This window comes from Bombyx mandarina, chromosome 03 (assembly GCF_030267445.1).
Source record: "Bombyx mandarina strain Sakado chromosome 03, ASM3026744v2".
Taxonomy (NCBI): Eukaryota; Metazoa; Arthropoda; class Insecta; order Lepidoptera; family Bombycidae; genus Bombyx; species Bombyx mandarina.
Genome location: NC_143210.1, coordinates 4,948,143 through 4,961,667, shown reverse-complemented (window position 1 = coordinate 4,961,667; position 13,525 = coordinate 4,948,143). Strand labels below are relative to the sequence as shown.

At 40.8% G+C, this 13,525-nt stretch overlaps 1 protein-coding gene across 7 annotated transcripts in view; it reads right to left on the bottom strand.

Annotated features, from left to right (window-relative positions):
• LOC114251302 (uncharacterized) overlaps positions 1-13,525 on the bottom strand; it is a 245,276-nt gene that overhangs the window by 143,917 nt on the left and 87,834 nt on the right. The window lies entirely within an intron of this gene.

Below are 13,525 nucleotides of genomic sequence, written 5' to 3'. Positions count from 1 at the left end.
GCATTTAGGAATGGAAAGGACACGTTGATGCAGTTTCAAAGTAAATCACGCTTTATCACTTAATTTAAACTTAAATTAGTAAGACTTTTTCCACTAATAACATATTTTTAGGCAATAAGCGATTTTATATTTCATAGGAAAAATTGCTTACCTGTAAAATTGGTTTATCAGTATAAAATACGCAATCAAATACCATAAAATAGGAGTTACCATTTTTTTTTGTAAACCAGGCCATTTAACACCCGGCTCACGTAGGCTTATCTTATCTTATCTGCTCGTATAGAGCAACAAAGAAGTCAAGTCAAGTTCATATGAGGCAGGATTTGAGGGAGACCTATGCGAAAGCTTACTGGTGGTAGGACCTCTTGTGAGTCCGCGCGGCTTCGGTTTGAAGGGTGGGGCAGCCGTTGTAACTATACATGAGACCTTAGAACTTATATCTCAAGGTGGGTGGCGTATTTACGTTGTATATGTCTATGGGCTCTAATAACCACTTAGCACCAGGTGGACTGTGAGCTCGTCCACCCATCTTAGCAAAAAAACTATATATATTGTAGTATTTACAAATACGCATCAGGCCTTTTTGCAACTAAGTAGCCAGCCATATTAACGTACACCGCTACTACCACGTAGACTTTTAATTACTTTACTAATTCTATATCACCGTAAGTAATTTATTGTGATTCGCACAAGTGTGCGGGCCTGATTACCATGGCACGAATCATCAGTTCTGGCTTACAATATGCCTGGCGATAAATAAAAACACGATTATTAATTTGTGTTATTAACACGTTTCTCAGCGAAAAATTCATTTGTTTTCATGATTTCTGGCAATATTTCAATGCAATGCAATTAATGTTTCACTACACATTCACTGCTGTTTTTCATGTCATTACGGATCCTCCCGATCCATTGACGGTGCTTTTAGGTACCTCAAGCATGGGTCACCGTCCTCGCCAAACCCGTCGCTTACGACGAAGGGTTCGACGAGCGAATTAACCCATAGACACAGCCCACTGAGTTTCTCGCCGGATCATCTCAGTGGGTCGCCGTCTCCGATCCGGTTGTAGATTCTGCAAAGCACTGGTCTTGCTAGGGCCAGTGTTAGCAACACTCCCGGTTTGAGCCCCGTGAGCTCACCTACACGTCAAGGCGAAGCTGAAATAGCCTCTCAAGGCTATCAGCATAGGTAGGGAAAAAAAAGTTGTTTTTATTGCTTATTTGCTTAAATACACATACATAGTACCTACTTAAATAAATACCTATAAATTTCATTCTTTTTTATTTATTGCTTAGATGTGTGGACTAGCTCACAGCCCACCTGGTGTTAAGTGGTTACTGGAGCCCATGGACATCTACAACGTAAATGCGCCACCCACCTTGAGATATAAGTTCTAAGATCTCAGTATAGTTACAACGGCTGCCCCACCCTTCAAACCGAAACGCATTACTGCTTCACGGCAGAAATAGGCAGGGCGGTGGTACCTACCCGCGCGGACTCACAAGAGGTCCTACCACCAGTAATTACGCAAATTATAATTTTGCGAGTTTCATTTTTATTACACGATGTTATTCCTTCACCGTGGAAGTCAATCGCGAACATTTGTTGAGTACGTAATTCATTAGAAAAATTGGTACCCGCCCGGGATTCGAACACAGGTGCATCGCTCAACACGTATGCACCGGACGTCTTATCCATTAGGCCACGACGACTTAAAATTGTTTAAGCTTTGCTTTCTTTATATCATATTTTAACGATATCAGTTTAAAGACATTACTATGTAACAATAAATAGAAGCAAGCGTTACTAAAACTTCGTATGCAGACAGAGCGTATATCTGCAGCCTTCAACTGTAGCTCTTTAAACTAATTACATTTGGAGTCGGACACAATACAAAGCCGAACGCTTGCGAATAACTGTTTCACTAAGTTAAGAAGAGACAAATATAGAAATGTTGCTAATTTTCTTAAACGAGTTTTGTTTTATTGCTTAGTTGGATGGACGAGCTCACAGCCCACCTGGTGTTAAGTGGTGGAGCCCATAGACATCCACAACGTAAATTCACCACCCACCTTGAGATATAAGTTCTAAGGTCTCAAGTATAGTTATAACGTCTGCCCCACCCTTCAAACCGAAACGCATTACTGCTTCACGGCAGAAATAGGCAGGGTGGTAGTACCCACCCGCGCGGACTCACAATAGGTCCTACCACCAGTAATTACGCAAATTATAATATTGCGGGTTTCATTTTAATTACACGATCTAGCATCGTGAATTCGTAGCATCTTTGAAAAAATATCTAAACTGTATTTAAGTATGCAGTCTAATAAATTAAATCAGGTTGAGTGTTTATTTGAAAAAATATGTAGCATATCTGTTAAGTTCACACAGTGAAGTTCTAGGTTCTTGATCTTCAAAATACTTGATATATTTCGTAATATGAACAAAAAAAAATTTTTTTTATGTATATATATACATCATCATCATTTTCCTGCCCTTCTCTCAGTCACTGGGGTTTTCTATCATATACCATTCCTTCGCTTACTCCCCTCTTACCCATATCGTCTTTCACGCAATCCATCAATTTCTTCTTATGTCTACCTCTTCCTCTATATCCTTCCACATTCATAATTAACATTCTCTTACCAACCTTATATACATATCTACTGATATTTCATTAGCGTTTCAATTTCATTCATTCAACTTCTAAATGGTAATGTTTTTAGACAGTGAAATTATTGAATGCTGTTTTTTTCATAGCCCTTGTAGGCAGACGAGCATACGGCCCACTTGATGGTGAGCGGCTACCGTCGCCCGTGGACTTCAGCAATGCTAGGGGCAGACCCAAGCCGCTGCTTACAAAAAATGTGTTTATTCCTTAACAGTCATCTATGAATTAACATACTTTAGATACCATTTACAGTATATTTTTTGGTGTTCGCAAGACGTACCTATAATTAAAAGTATTTTACGGTTTAAATAACGCCTTGGTCGTCCGTGACCTCCGTGAAGTATATTTAACTGTATTGAACTGTTCAGTATATTTAATACAATATAATGACAATAAAAAAAAAGCATGATTAAATCATAAAAATAATAATAATTATGCTCATCTTCATTATGAAGTTGGTAAGCGCTTATTAAGGTATTGATACCTGATCTCATTACTCAATATCACAAGGGAATCACGACACCACAGATAACGGACATTCATGAAATGCACTTGTATTTGTGATAAACAAAAAGGTTTATATCAGATCATTGCAAATAATAACTTTAATTTAGAACGCTATTAGAACATTTAATTCTACCAAAAATGTAGTTGAGCTGCGACACTTATTTTTTTTATTATGCACATAGCCAAAATCACAACACTTTTAGTAGCGCGTTGATCAAATTTAGTAAGTAATCTTCAAAATGTTCTGCGGAAGCCAGTCTTAAGTAGATTTCGTTCATTTATCATTTACAAATTTTTCGTGACGCAACAGTCGACTTATTTAACTTTTTGCTTGAAGCACGAAAAACTCGGGGAGCTTAATAAACTTTCTCGTTATTTATTGAAATCCAGATGGGAAAGTTTCTTGTAAATTAACACGGAAATTAAGTGTTGCTTTAGGAAGTCGTATTTAAAATGTTTCTCTTGTACTGTGTGGTTTTAATTTCGGACTCTCGAAATTTAAGCAAGATTAAGATGAGAAATTAGTATCTCTCTCTTCCCAGCTATTTATCCCACATGGTGGTGGGGTCAGCTTTCTTGACTTTACTCCTCCACTTCGCTCTGCCTTCGACTTCCTCGTCAGTTTTTTTTTTTTTTTTTTCCTACCTATGCTGATAGCCTTGAGAGGCTATTTCAGCTTCACCCTAACGTTAGTAGGTGAGCTCGCGGGGCTCAACCGGAGAGTTGCTAACACTGACCCTAGCAAGAGCAGTGCTTCGCAGAATCTACCACCGGATCGGAAACGCGACCCACTGAGAAGATCCGGCGAGAAACTCAGTGGGCTGTGTCTATGGGTTAGTTCGTTCGTCGAGCCCTTCGTCGCAAGCGACGGGTTCGACGAGGACGGTGACCGGTGCTTGTGGTGCCTAAAAGCACCGTTAATGGATCAGGAGGATCCGTAATGACGTGCTTTGGGCGACGTCGACGGTTTACCATTCGGTCTACTGGGTCGGGTATGTAATTTCCAGCGGCTACGATGAGAGGGTTCTCATGTCGTGCCGCCTTCTCAAAATGGCGCAGCGATGCCGACTGTAGATACTTACTAAATGAGTCGAGCTCCAGGTCATCGTGGAGATCCACATTCCTAAGGAACCAAGGCGCTCCGACGGCTATCCTGCAGAATCGTGATTGAATGACCTGAAGGGATTTCAAGTGGGTGCGGGCTGCGTGAGCGAACACTATGCTTGCATACGTCATGACGGGGCGTATACAAGTTTTGTAGAGAGTTACCTTATTACGGAGGGACAGTTTGCTTCGACTACAAAGCATTGGATAGAGTCGTCCTAGAATAAACGCGGCGCGGTCGCGTACCGTTTTTATATGGGGACGGAATGTCATCCCTCTGTCGAGGGTGACGCCTAGATATTTGACCTTCGAGACCCACGGTATGGGCTGGCCAAAGAGAGTGATGGGACTAACGGCGGAGGTGTTTGCGCGCCTACTACGGAGTGGGATGCTCGAAGTGATGTTCGGAGGGCGACCCCTTTTGAAGAGCACCGCTGCGCTTTTCGTGGGGTTGATGTCAATTCGCCACTTCCGGAACCACTGTCCCATGGTGGCTACTGCGATCTGGAGTCGCCGATGAAGCAGCGACATCTTCCTACACGAGTAGTAGATAGCCGTGTCATCGGCGAAGAGCGCTAGATGGGTCTCCGGAGACCGGGGTATATCATTGATATACAAACTAAATAATAACGGGGAGAGCGCGGAGCCTTGCGGGACTCCGGCGGTCAGTTGACGGGGACGAGAACGAGTTCCCTCTACTCGATATCGAAACGAACGGTTCGACAAGAAGTCTCGTATGATGAGCACGAGTCTGTCTGGCACTCCCATGTTGTACAGTTTGTAAATTAAACCGTTGTGCCAGACTTTGTCGAACGCCTTCGCGATGTCGAAGAAGAGGGCGCCGGTCGGGATTTGTTTACGCCTATTTAGTCCTATCAGAATGTGCTCCGTGAGGCGGTGCACTTGTTGTACGCACGAGTGTTTAGAGCGGAATCCGAACTGTTCGTCTATGAGAATTTTGTTCGCGGTAACAAAATCCCAGAGGCGTTTCCTAAGGAGCCGTTCGTAAATTTTTCCTATCGTCGAGAGGAGACTAATCGGACGGTAACTAGAAGTTTCGTTTGTCGGTTTGCCCGGCTTATGTATACCGATAACGTCCGCTTCTTTCCACACCGCGGGAAAGATGCAGTGCGTCATAGCGGCATTTAAAATTGTAGCCAACATTGCTATCAGTTGGACTGGCAAGAGTTTTAGCGCGCGGTTGTGGATGCCGTCGGAGCCGGGTGCCTTCCTAGGTTGGAGGTTGTGGATCGCGTCTTTAACTTCGTCAGTGGTAATGGGGGGTAACGCGTCCGAGGGCGGCAGGGAAGCTCTGCGCTCGACCTCCCTGTCGACTAACTCGGTGTGTTCGGGGTCCGCGTGTTGAGTGCTGGTGGTGCACTGCTCTTGCAGTGCATCGGCCAGCAGCTCAGCCTTGTCATCGTCATCGAATGCCGGTGGTTGGCCTGAAGGGCGTATGAGGAAGGCATAGTAGCGGTAGTTTCGGATTTGAGAGTCCTAGCTAGTCGCTAGTATGCTTGGTGGGAGGGCGCGAGTTGTTCTAGATAACTATGCCAATTATCGTTACGCGCGTCGCTTAAGCGGGAGTGGACTTCGCGTTGTAGACGACGCATCTGAATCCGGTTTGAATGCGTGGGAAGACGATCGTAGGCCCGGATTGCCGCGTTCCTAACTCTTAAGAGATTCCTAAGATCGGGGGACAGTCTGATGCGGTGGAAGCTGTCCTCCACATCGACTTCTTTTGAAGATCTAATGATCGCGGAAGAGATGTGATCGGTAATGATGTTTATGGATTCGACGGTGTCCTCGGGGGATGGATTCGAATCCGGGCCGTAAGGGAGGATTGGCGGAGCGGCGTCGGCTAGGCACGTGCCCAGCTTATTCCAATCCACCATGGTCCTCGTAACAGTGACTGGGTTGTGAGGGCGACCGAGCTGCATAACGACAGGTCGGTGGTCTGAGTCGAGCCCTGACATTGCTTCGATGGAACGCAAGCGCAGAGTTACGTTCCTAAGCAATGCGTCCTCGTCAGCAACATTGCATTCTCTCTTGTCCTTCAGCACTACGTCCCTCCACCTTGTCTTGGGTCTGCCTCTAGGTCTCCGACCGGGGAGGTCGAGCAGTAGCGCCAAATTTCCGACGTAGTCAGGTGGCTTGAGAAATTAATATGTAAGTAAATGATAGCAAAAACAAGAGCGTCTCACATTTGACAGGTGTAAATGAGACCTTGACTTACATTATTTTTTATTGTCATTGTACACTGATCAGCATATGGTCCAACTGGTGGTGAGTAATTATCGCCGTTGATGGACATCAACAATGCAAGGGTGTCGCCAATTCCCTTCCACCGTTAGCACCGCTGAGTATAGACATAATAATATAATTGTGGGAAATTTATTCCAAAGCTGGATGTGGTGAAAAATAAATTGGAAACGTACTGTAATGAACGCAGTCGTGTTAGGTAGTATGTGGTCCGATGGCGGACAGTACAATGGTAAAATACGAGATGAAATACGAGGATCATCTCAAAAAATGTCTCAAGCCTCTCAAAAATGTTCCATAGGATGCGGATTAATCTGAGGAATCCCTCCGAAGCCCCGAACCGAAGGTCTCAATTTTGGGGAATGCTGAACGACAAAGGGAAGATCTTCCACCGAGCGGGTGATATTGCTCGGTAGACCGACGGTCCGAATGTTGTTGTTCGGAACTTGTATATATGCGCTTTATCTTGAAAATGTCGTAAGCGAGATTCAGGCATCTGTCAATTATCTTGCGTTGTATGATGGCTACCCGCCACATCACTCCCCTCCGAGACTGGAGGTCGTGTCATATTTAGTTATCGTTGTCCGTGCTGAGATTAGCTTGCAAGTGCCAGTGCTGCTCAAAGTTTGCGGTGAGTCGAAACTGAGCTTGAATGCTGCGTGATTGTCGCCAGTGCTGCTCGAAGTCTGCGGTGAGTCGAGACTGAGCTTGAATGCTGTGCGATGAGGCAGTGTAGGTGCGTGCCGTAGGACCAGGAAGCGCGGTGAGTCGGCTGCGATGGTCCTGTTGAGGCTGCGATGCTGGCTTGCTGTGGGACGACTGTCGATGACTTGCTTTTATCTGCGAGAATGCGGGGATTGTGGTAGCCGAAGTCCTTAATGCGCTGATGATGAATCAGAAGGTTGCGTGTTAATATCACGTCGGGGTCACCAGTTTGGGGAATGCTGAACGACAAAGGGAAGATCTTCCACCGAGCGGGTGATATTGCTCGGTAGACCGACGGTCCGAATGTTGTTGTTCGGAACTTGTATATATGCGCTTTATCTTGAAAATGTCGTAAGCGAGATTCAGGCATCTGTCAATTATCTTGCGTTGTATGATGGCTACCCGCCACATCAATATATTCCATTGTTGTGTGTATTAATGACTCCCAATGAACAGGATAAATTAAAATATTTTTTATACAATTTTCAATTGCTAAAAAGCATTTTCATTAAAATGATAACGAATTTCTTTAATTTTTTTAAGTAGTGCTAGGGCTAGCCGGTGCGATGATTCTACTGCGAGAATGGACCAATAGAAAATTAAGTGTGCCTGGATAATTATTAAGAGTGTGACCTTGTGCTGATATTTTTATGATTTAAAACATTAAGATATTAGTCCGTATTCTTGATGTCTATTCATGCGGCAAAACAATTTTCTTCTTACAATTGCTGGAATCTTCTAGGTCCATGAAATGTCTTCTTAGAGGACTTATGGAGAAGGATGCGGGAAGTTCTCTAAAGAATGTACATCTCCATTTTCGATTGCACCACCCACCACCTAATTTAATTATCCTAGTCATCAAATAACCGGATCTTTCAATCGCATTAAATCACATTTCACATTTTCCAAATTTTCATAAAAAAAATTTCAAAAAATCGAACAAACCTGAACATTCCAGAAAAATGTCATTATTGGGAAACGTAAAATCGTGTTATCTGGATTCCATCTCAACAATTTTCCGATATATTTATCGGAACAATCTAGAACGATAAGAATTTTTTTTCGGTATGTAGGTCAACCGCAGTTTTGTCCCCGAGAACGACCTAAGTCAGACAAGGACGAACGTATTCGATATGCTCCCTCTTCTTAATTCAGGGCACGTTTTTTCTATCGAATACAGATGAATCTTTCATAGTTTCGCTAGCTATGACATAACGTTTTCAACTTCTAAGATGTGAAGACGGTTAGGTAGTGTTTGATGATTGCCTACTATTATTTAAAAATTTTCACGTACATTGATAAAGGTTGTAAAAAAAAATAGCTTCTGTTTTTCCAGATAGTTTTTTTTTTAATGTTTGTATTTCTAGCCATGTCATTTAATTTTGAAATTAGTTTGAACATAATATTTATAATATAGGGTAGTTTTTTTAAGCATTTTTTAAAATTCTATAGTTTAATTCTGTAGATGAACAGACTGGAATAAGACTTGTGAAGTATGCAATAGCTACTACCATTGGAAACCATTTCAACGTGAATGCCATTACCAAACTTAAGACAGAGGAAGTTTCAATTGCTTTGGCAAAACGGCTATTATGGTCTTCAAACCGAAATTGGTGAACATTCCAGATAGAACAGTGGAAACGACTTGTTTGTGATCAGAATAGGCTCAACCGCGACTAGAATCTGTCTATTTTCTACTAAACTATAATTGATTTCTGCAAACAAGTAAAATAGTTGCTTTTGATTGTTTAAACTTATTCTGACAGTCTCAGAATTACATTCGAACATAGATTCCAATTCTGAATTTTAAGTAAGTCTAGAACTTTCTTCATTTGTATGCGTATTGGAAGCCCAAGCTAACATAGGCTTAGCGTCCTTCCATTTGGAGCTATTAGTCCGTATTCACAGACCGAAACTGGGCCCTTTTGGGTATCTTTAAACTAAATACAGACAATAGAAACATTCGTATAGATAATTTTGGGAATGATGTAATGAATTGCCATTGTAGAATTGGTGTAAAACGGTTTTCTTAGATCTGTCTCTCTTTCTACTGTATAGTAAAATAACTTAATTAATTTCAAAACTGTAATAAATAATACTCGGAAATAAGTAACTTCTTTACTACAGGATACATTCATGGACTGACTAAATTACTTCAAATCACAAATTAGTTTTTCATAGCCAAGCAAAACTAAAAATAATTTCCGACAAATTATACAATAATCAATCATGGTCAGATATTTTTTATGGGTATTATACTAAGTTAAACAAGTAAAAGCAAAACTTTGATTTTTCCGGTTAGAAGAAATAATTAAAGAATTTACTGGCATTGAATATCCAACACAATCCTAAAAATTTAATGCATTAGGTACTTAGAAAACTGGTCAAAGCGCGTTGCGGAAAATATAGTGCAAATAGCAATGGCTCCCCAAACTCGAACGCATAATTAGTTTTTTGCTAAACAAAGAAAGAAGTCATTGAGATATAAAAACTTAAAAAGTATTGTAATGTATAAAGTTACAAGGTATATACTCTCATTCACCAGCAAATTTGAGGCGAGAAAACGAAAATTTTCAATCTCCTTTTAGTTGCAATGTACGAAAAAAATCCAATGGACTATTAATCTGAACATTTCTTGCGATTATGTCTTGAAGTATACAGTTTTTATAAGAGCCTAAAGGAAATCAAGGTAAAATACAAATTTTAAAAAATGCTATTCTATTAAAATCTGCAATCAATCTCCTGGCTTTGTTTAGGATTAGAACTTCTGATATAGTTAGGTTACTCTTGGCGATTTTGTGACATTTTTGCCATTAAGCCATGAATATAATTGCTTAGGTTTATTGCTGTATTTTCATTTTGTATTAGGTTAATGCGTTTTCTAGCCAATTGCCACCTATTTCCCCAAGGCTGTTTTATCTGTCGTTTTTTTAAATATGGCCATTTTTAAGGGGCTTTTTTAAGGGCATTTCTCAACATATCAGTGAAAATAAGAGAATTCTCGGTTTTATTTTTCTTTAAAAAATATGCGTGTAGAAGTGAATGACTGTGCGTGCAATAGATGCGTTCAAAACATTTTTCCGAGAAAAAAAACGGATTATTGTAAATGTAAATTTCTGCAGCGAAGTAGTCCTGATCATTATCATCATCATCATCTTAGGCCCTACAGCTCAGGGTGGGCCTTAGCCTGGTCCAGTATGTCTCTCCAGACTACTCTGTTCACGGCCTTCTCCTTTCAGTTCTTGACACCGATAACTCTGAGGTGGTCGAAACAGTCATGGGTTTCTGCTTTAATGATTGGACAGCCGTTATACTATACAATTGAGACTGAACTCATGCCTCAAGGTGGGTGACCGCATTAATATTGTAATGATGTCTATGGATACCGGCAAACAATATCGGGCTGTTAGCTCAATCATCCCAATATGCAATAATATAATTAGGTAAAATATCGACGGTTTATGGTCATCGTATAATTTATTTACATTCAACGTGTATTGCAATTAAAAAAAGAGCCTTGTACTTACATAAACGAAGGCGTGACTAATTTCTTTAACTTACCTGAAAATAAAAATAAAATGTTTAAATTATTGCCTCTTAAATAAAAATAATGCCACTTAAAATGACAAGCCTGAGTTTATGGACATCGCATGGATAACACTATAAAATACGACGCTTATTCACAAATTATACACACACAAATTAAGCAGTACAAAAGAATACAGTACATCCGTAGGATAACTAACTCTAACCGGTGCCATCTAGGCGGGCTTCGGACAGCCTGCCGACCGAGAGGGCTGGTGGTCGTGGTGCCGACGACCGCCGGTCCGGCGTCCCGAGGAGGAGGTTGATGGGAGAGATGTGCTCCGCACTAAACGTTTCACTCTCCCCCTTTGCTTTTACATGAGTTCTGTCTCATGAGAGGCTCGGACGTGGGTTGTTGCGCGACAGGAGGTTTTAGTCGGTTCGACTCCGACATACCCCGCCCACCATCCCCAGTGGAGGGTGGGAGTCCGGCGATTTCCTCCTGACCCAAAAAAAAACATATGGGCGGACATTTTTTTAGACCTTTTGACATTTTAAAGGGAAACAATTTTATCATACATTATTTTAGCGAAACTTTAACCGTTTCTGCAGCGCATGCAGCGGAAGCTCTCAAAAGGGAAAAAGTCCCAATTTTGAAACATTATTTATTGGTTCTCTTATATAGCCTATAGCCTTCCTCGATAAATGGGCTATCTAACACTGAAATAATTTTTCATATCGGACCAGTACTTCCTGAGATTAGCGCCTTCAAACAAACAAATTCTTCAGCTTTATAATATTAAGTATAGATTAATGCTGCAGTTGTGATTACACTTAGTATTCCTTCATTATTAAGTTGCACGTGTAACGAATTCTTTTTTTTTATTTTTTTATTGTTATGTTGGCCCGCATGTTGAACTTTCGTGCTAGCACGCAGAAGCTTTTATTCGTTAATCTAAATCACGTCTATATTTCGTTCATGTAACGTGTCTCACCCACATTTACACCCGGATATCATCAAAGGGCTCTATTTTCCTTGTGAATATTCTAATACTCCTGGGAAAGGTTTATTTGACTCGCAACGCTTACTAGCGAAGCATATACTCGTATTGTAGCTTTGGGCAGTAAAGTTTCGGTCTCTTCAAATAAAGCGCCTACCTACAAATTTCATTTGAATTGATTTCGCTAGAGAGAATTACGTGTATTTCTCATATTTACATATTTATATTAATACGTGAAGCAAAAACTTTGTATCCCTTTTTACGAAATTTGCGCGGACAGAGGAGTATGAAATTTTCCACACTTATAGAGAATATAGAGAAAAAGTGCACGATGCTAATATTTTTTTTAAATAATGCATAAAAGATACATTAAACCAATAAAGAAAACATTACACATACTACATACCATGTATTTGACGCACACACGCATGCATACTATTTATTGTCAAACTTTTGTTCTTGACGTCTGTTGTCGAATTGAGATTAAATATTGTTTGTCTTTGTTAATATTTTTTATAGTGTAGCCTTGGCGAAACTTGTGATTATAGAAGTATAAAATACAATCATAATAGTGTACAAAATTGCAATTCCAATTAATTATAGTCGAATTTCGACTACTGCGGGACCTCTAGTATTACTTAATTTAATGAAATACGTACTCAATAAATGTTCACGATTGACTTACGTGAACGAATAACATCGTGTAATAAAAATCAAACCCGCAAAATTATAATTTGCGTAATTACTGGTGGTAGGACCTCTTGTGAGTCCGCGCGGGTGGGTACCACCACCTTGCCTATTTCTGCCGTGAAGCAGTAATGCGTTTCGGCTTGAAGGGTGGGGCAGCCGCTGTAGCTATACTGAGACCTTAGAACTTATATCTCAAGGTGGGTGGCGCATTTACGTTGTAAATGTCTATGGGCTCCAGTAACCACTTAGCACCAGGTGGGCTGTGAGCTCGTCCATTCATCTAAGTTATAAAAAAAAATACCCTACCGACAATAGTTTTGATAAACAATAACAAAGATTTCCTATACTAATCGCAGCAATCCTTTTGCATCACGACACTGTGGTAGTTCAAAGCATCCGAGCTTCAAAAGACGAATCCAATTGACCTGAAACAGCTGGGTTTCTGGAAGCCGGCTGTACATACAATGACCTATTTCCGATTGAAGTGCACTACCAATACTCGGGTTCGGCGACTGTTGGACGTATCAAACTGAAACTCAATTAAAGGCGGACCGTTGTTTGTTTCTGAGAACCTTAGTAATTCTAAGTTGATTTTTCGGAAATTAAATTTTGGATTGACTTGTAACATACTACACAGCTAGATGCGAATTAATCGTCAGGCAGTATCTATTTCTTAGTGGATTCATTCTTATAAACGAAGATTTTTTTTCTTGCTTAGATAGATGGACGAGCTCACAGCCCACCTGGTGTTACGTGGTAACTGGAGCCAATAGACATCTATAACGTAAATGCGTCACCCACCTTGACATTTAAGTTCTAAGGTCTCAAGTATAGTTATAACGGCTGCCCCACCCTTCAAACCGAAACGCATTACTGCTTCACAGCAGAACTGGGCAGGGTGGTGGTACCTACCCGTGCGGACTCATAAGAGTTCCTACCACCATTACCAATTTTTGAAAACACTAAAACACTAGCACTCGAAAAATCATATTTCGATATTTTTTTATGAATTTTCTTTCCTAACGCAATGTAGCACAATTAAAAATAAATCAACGTGCG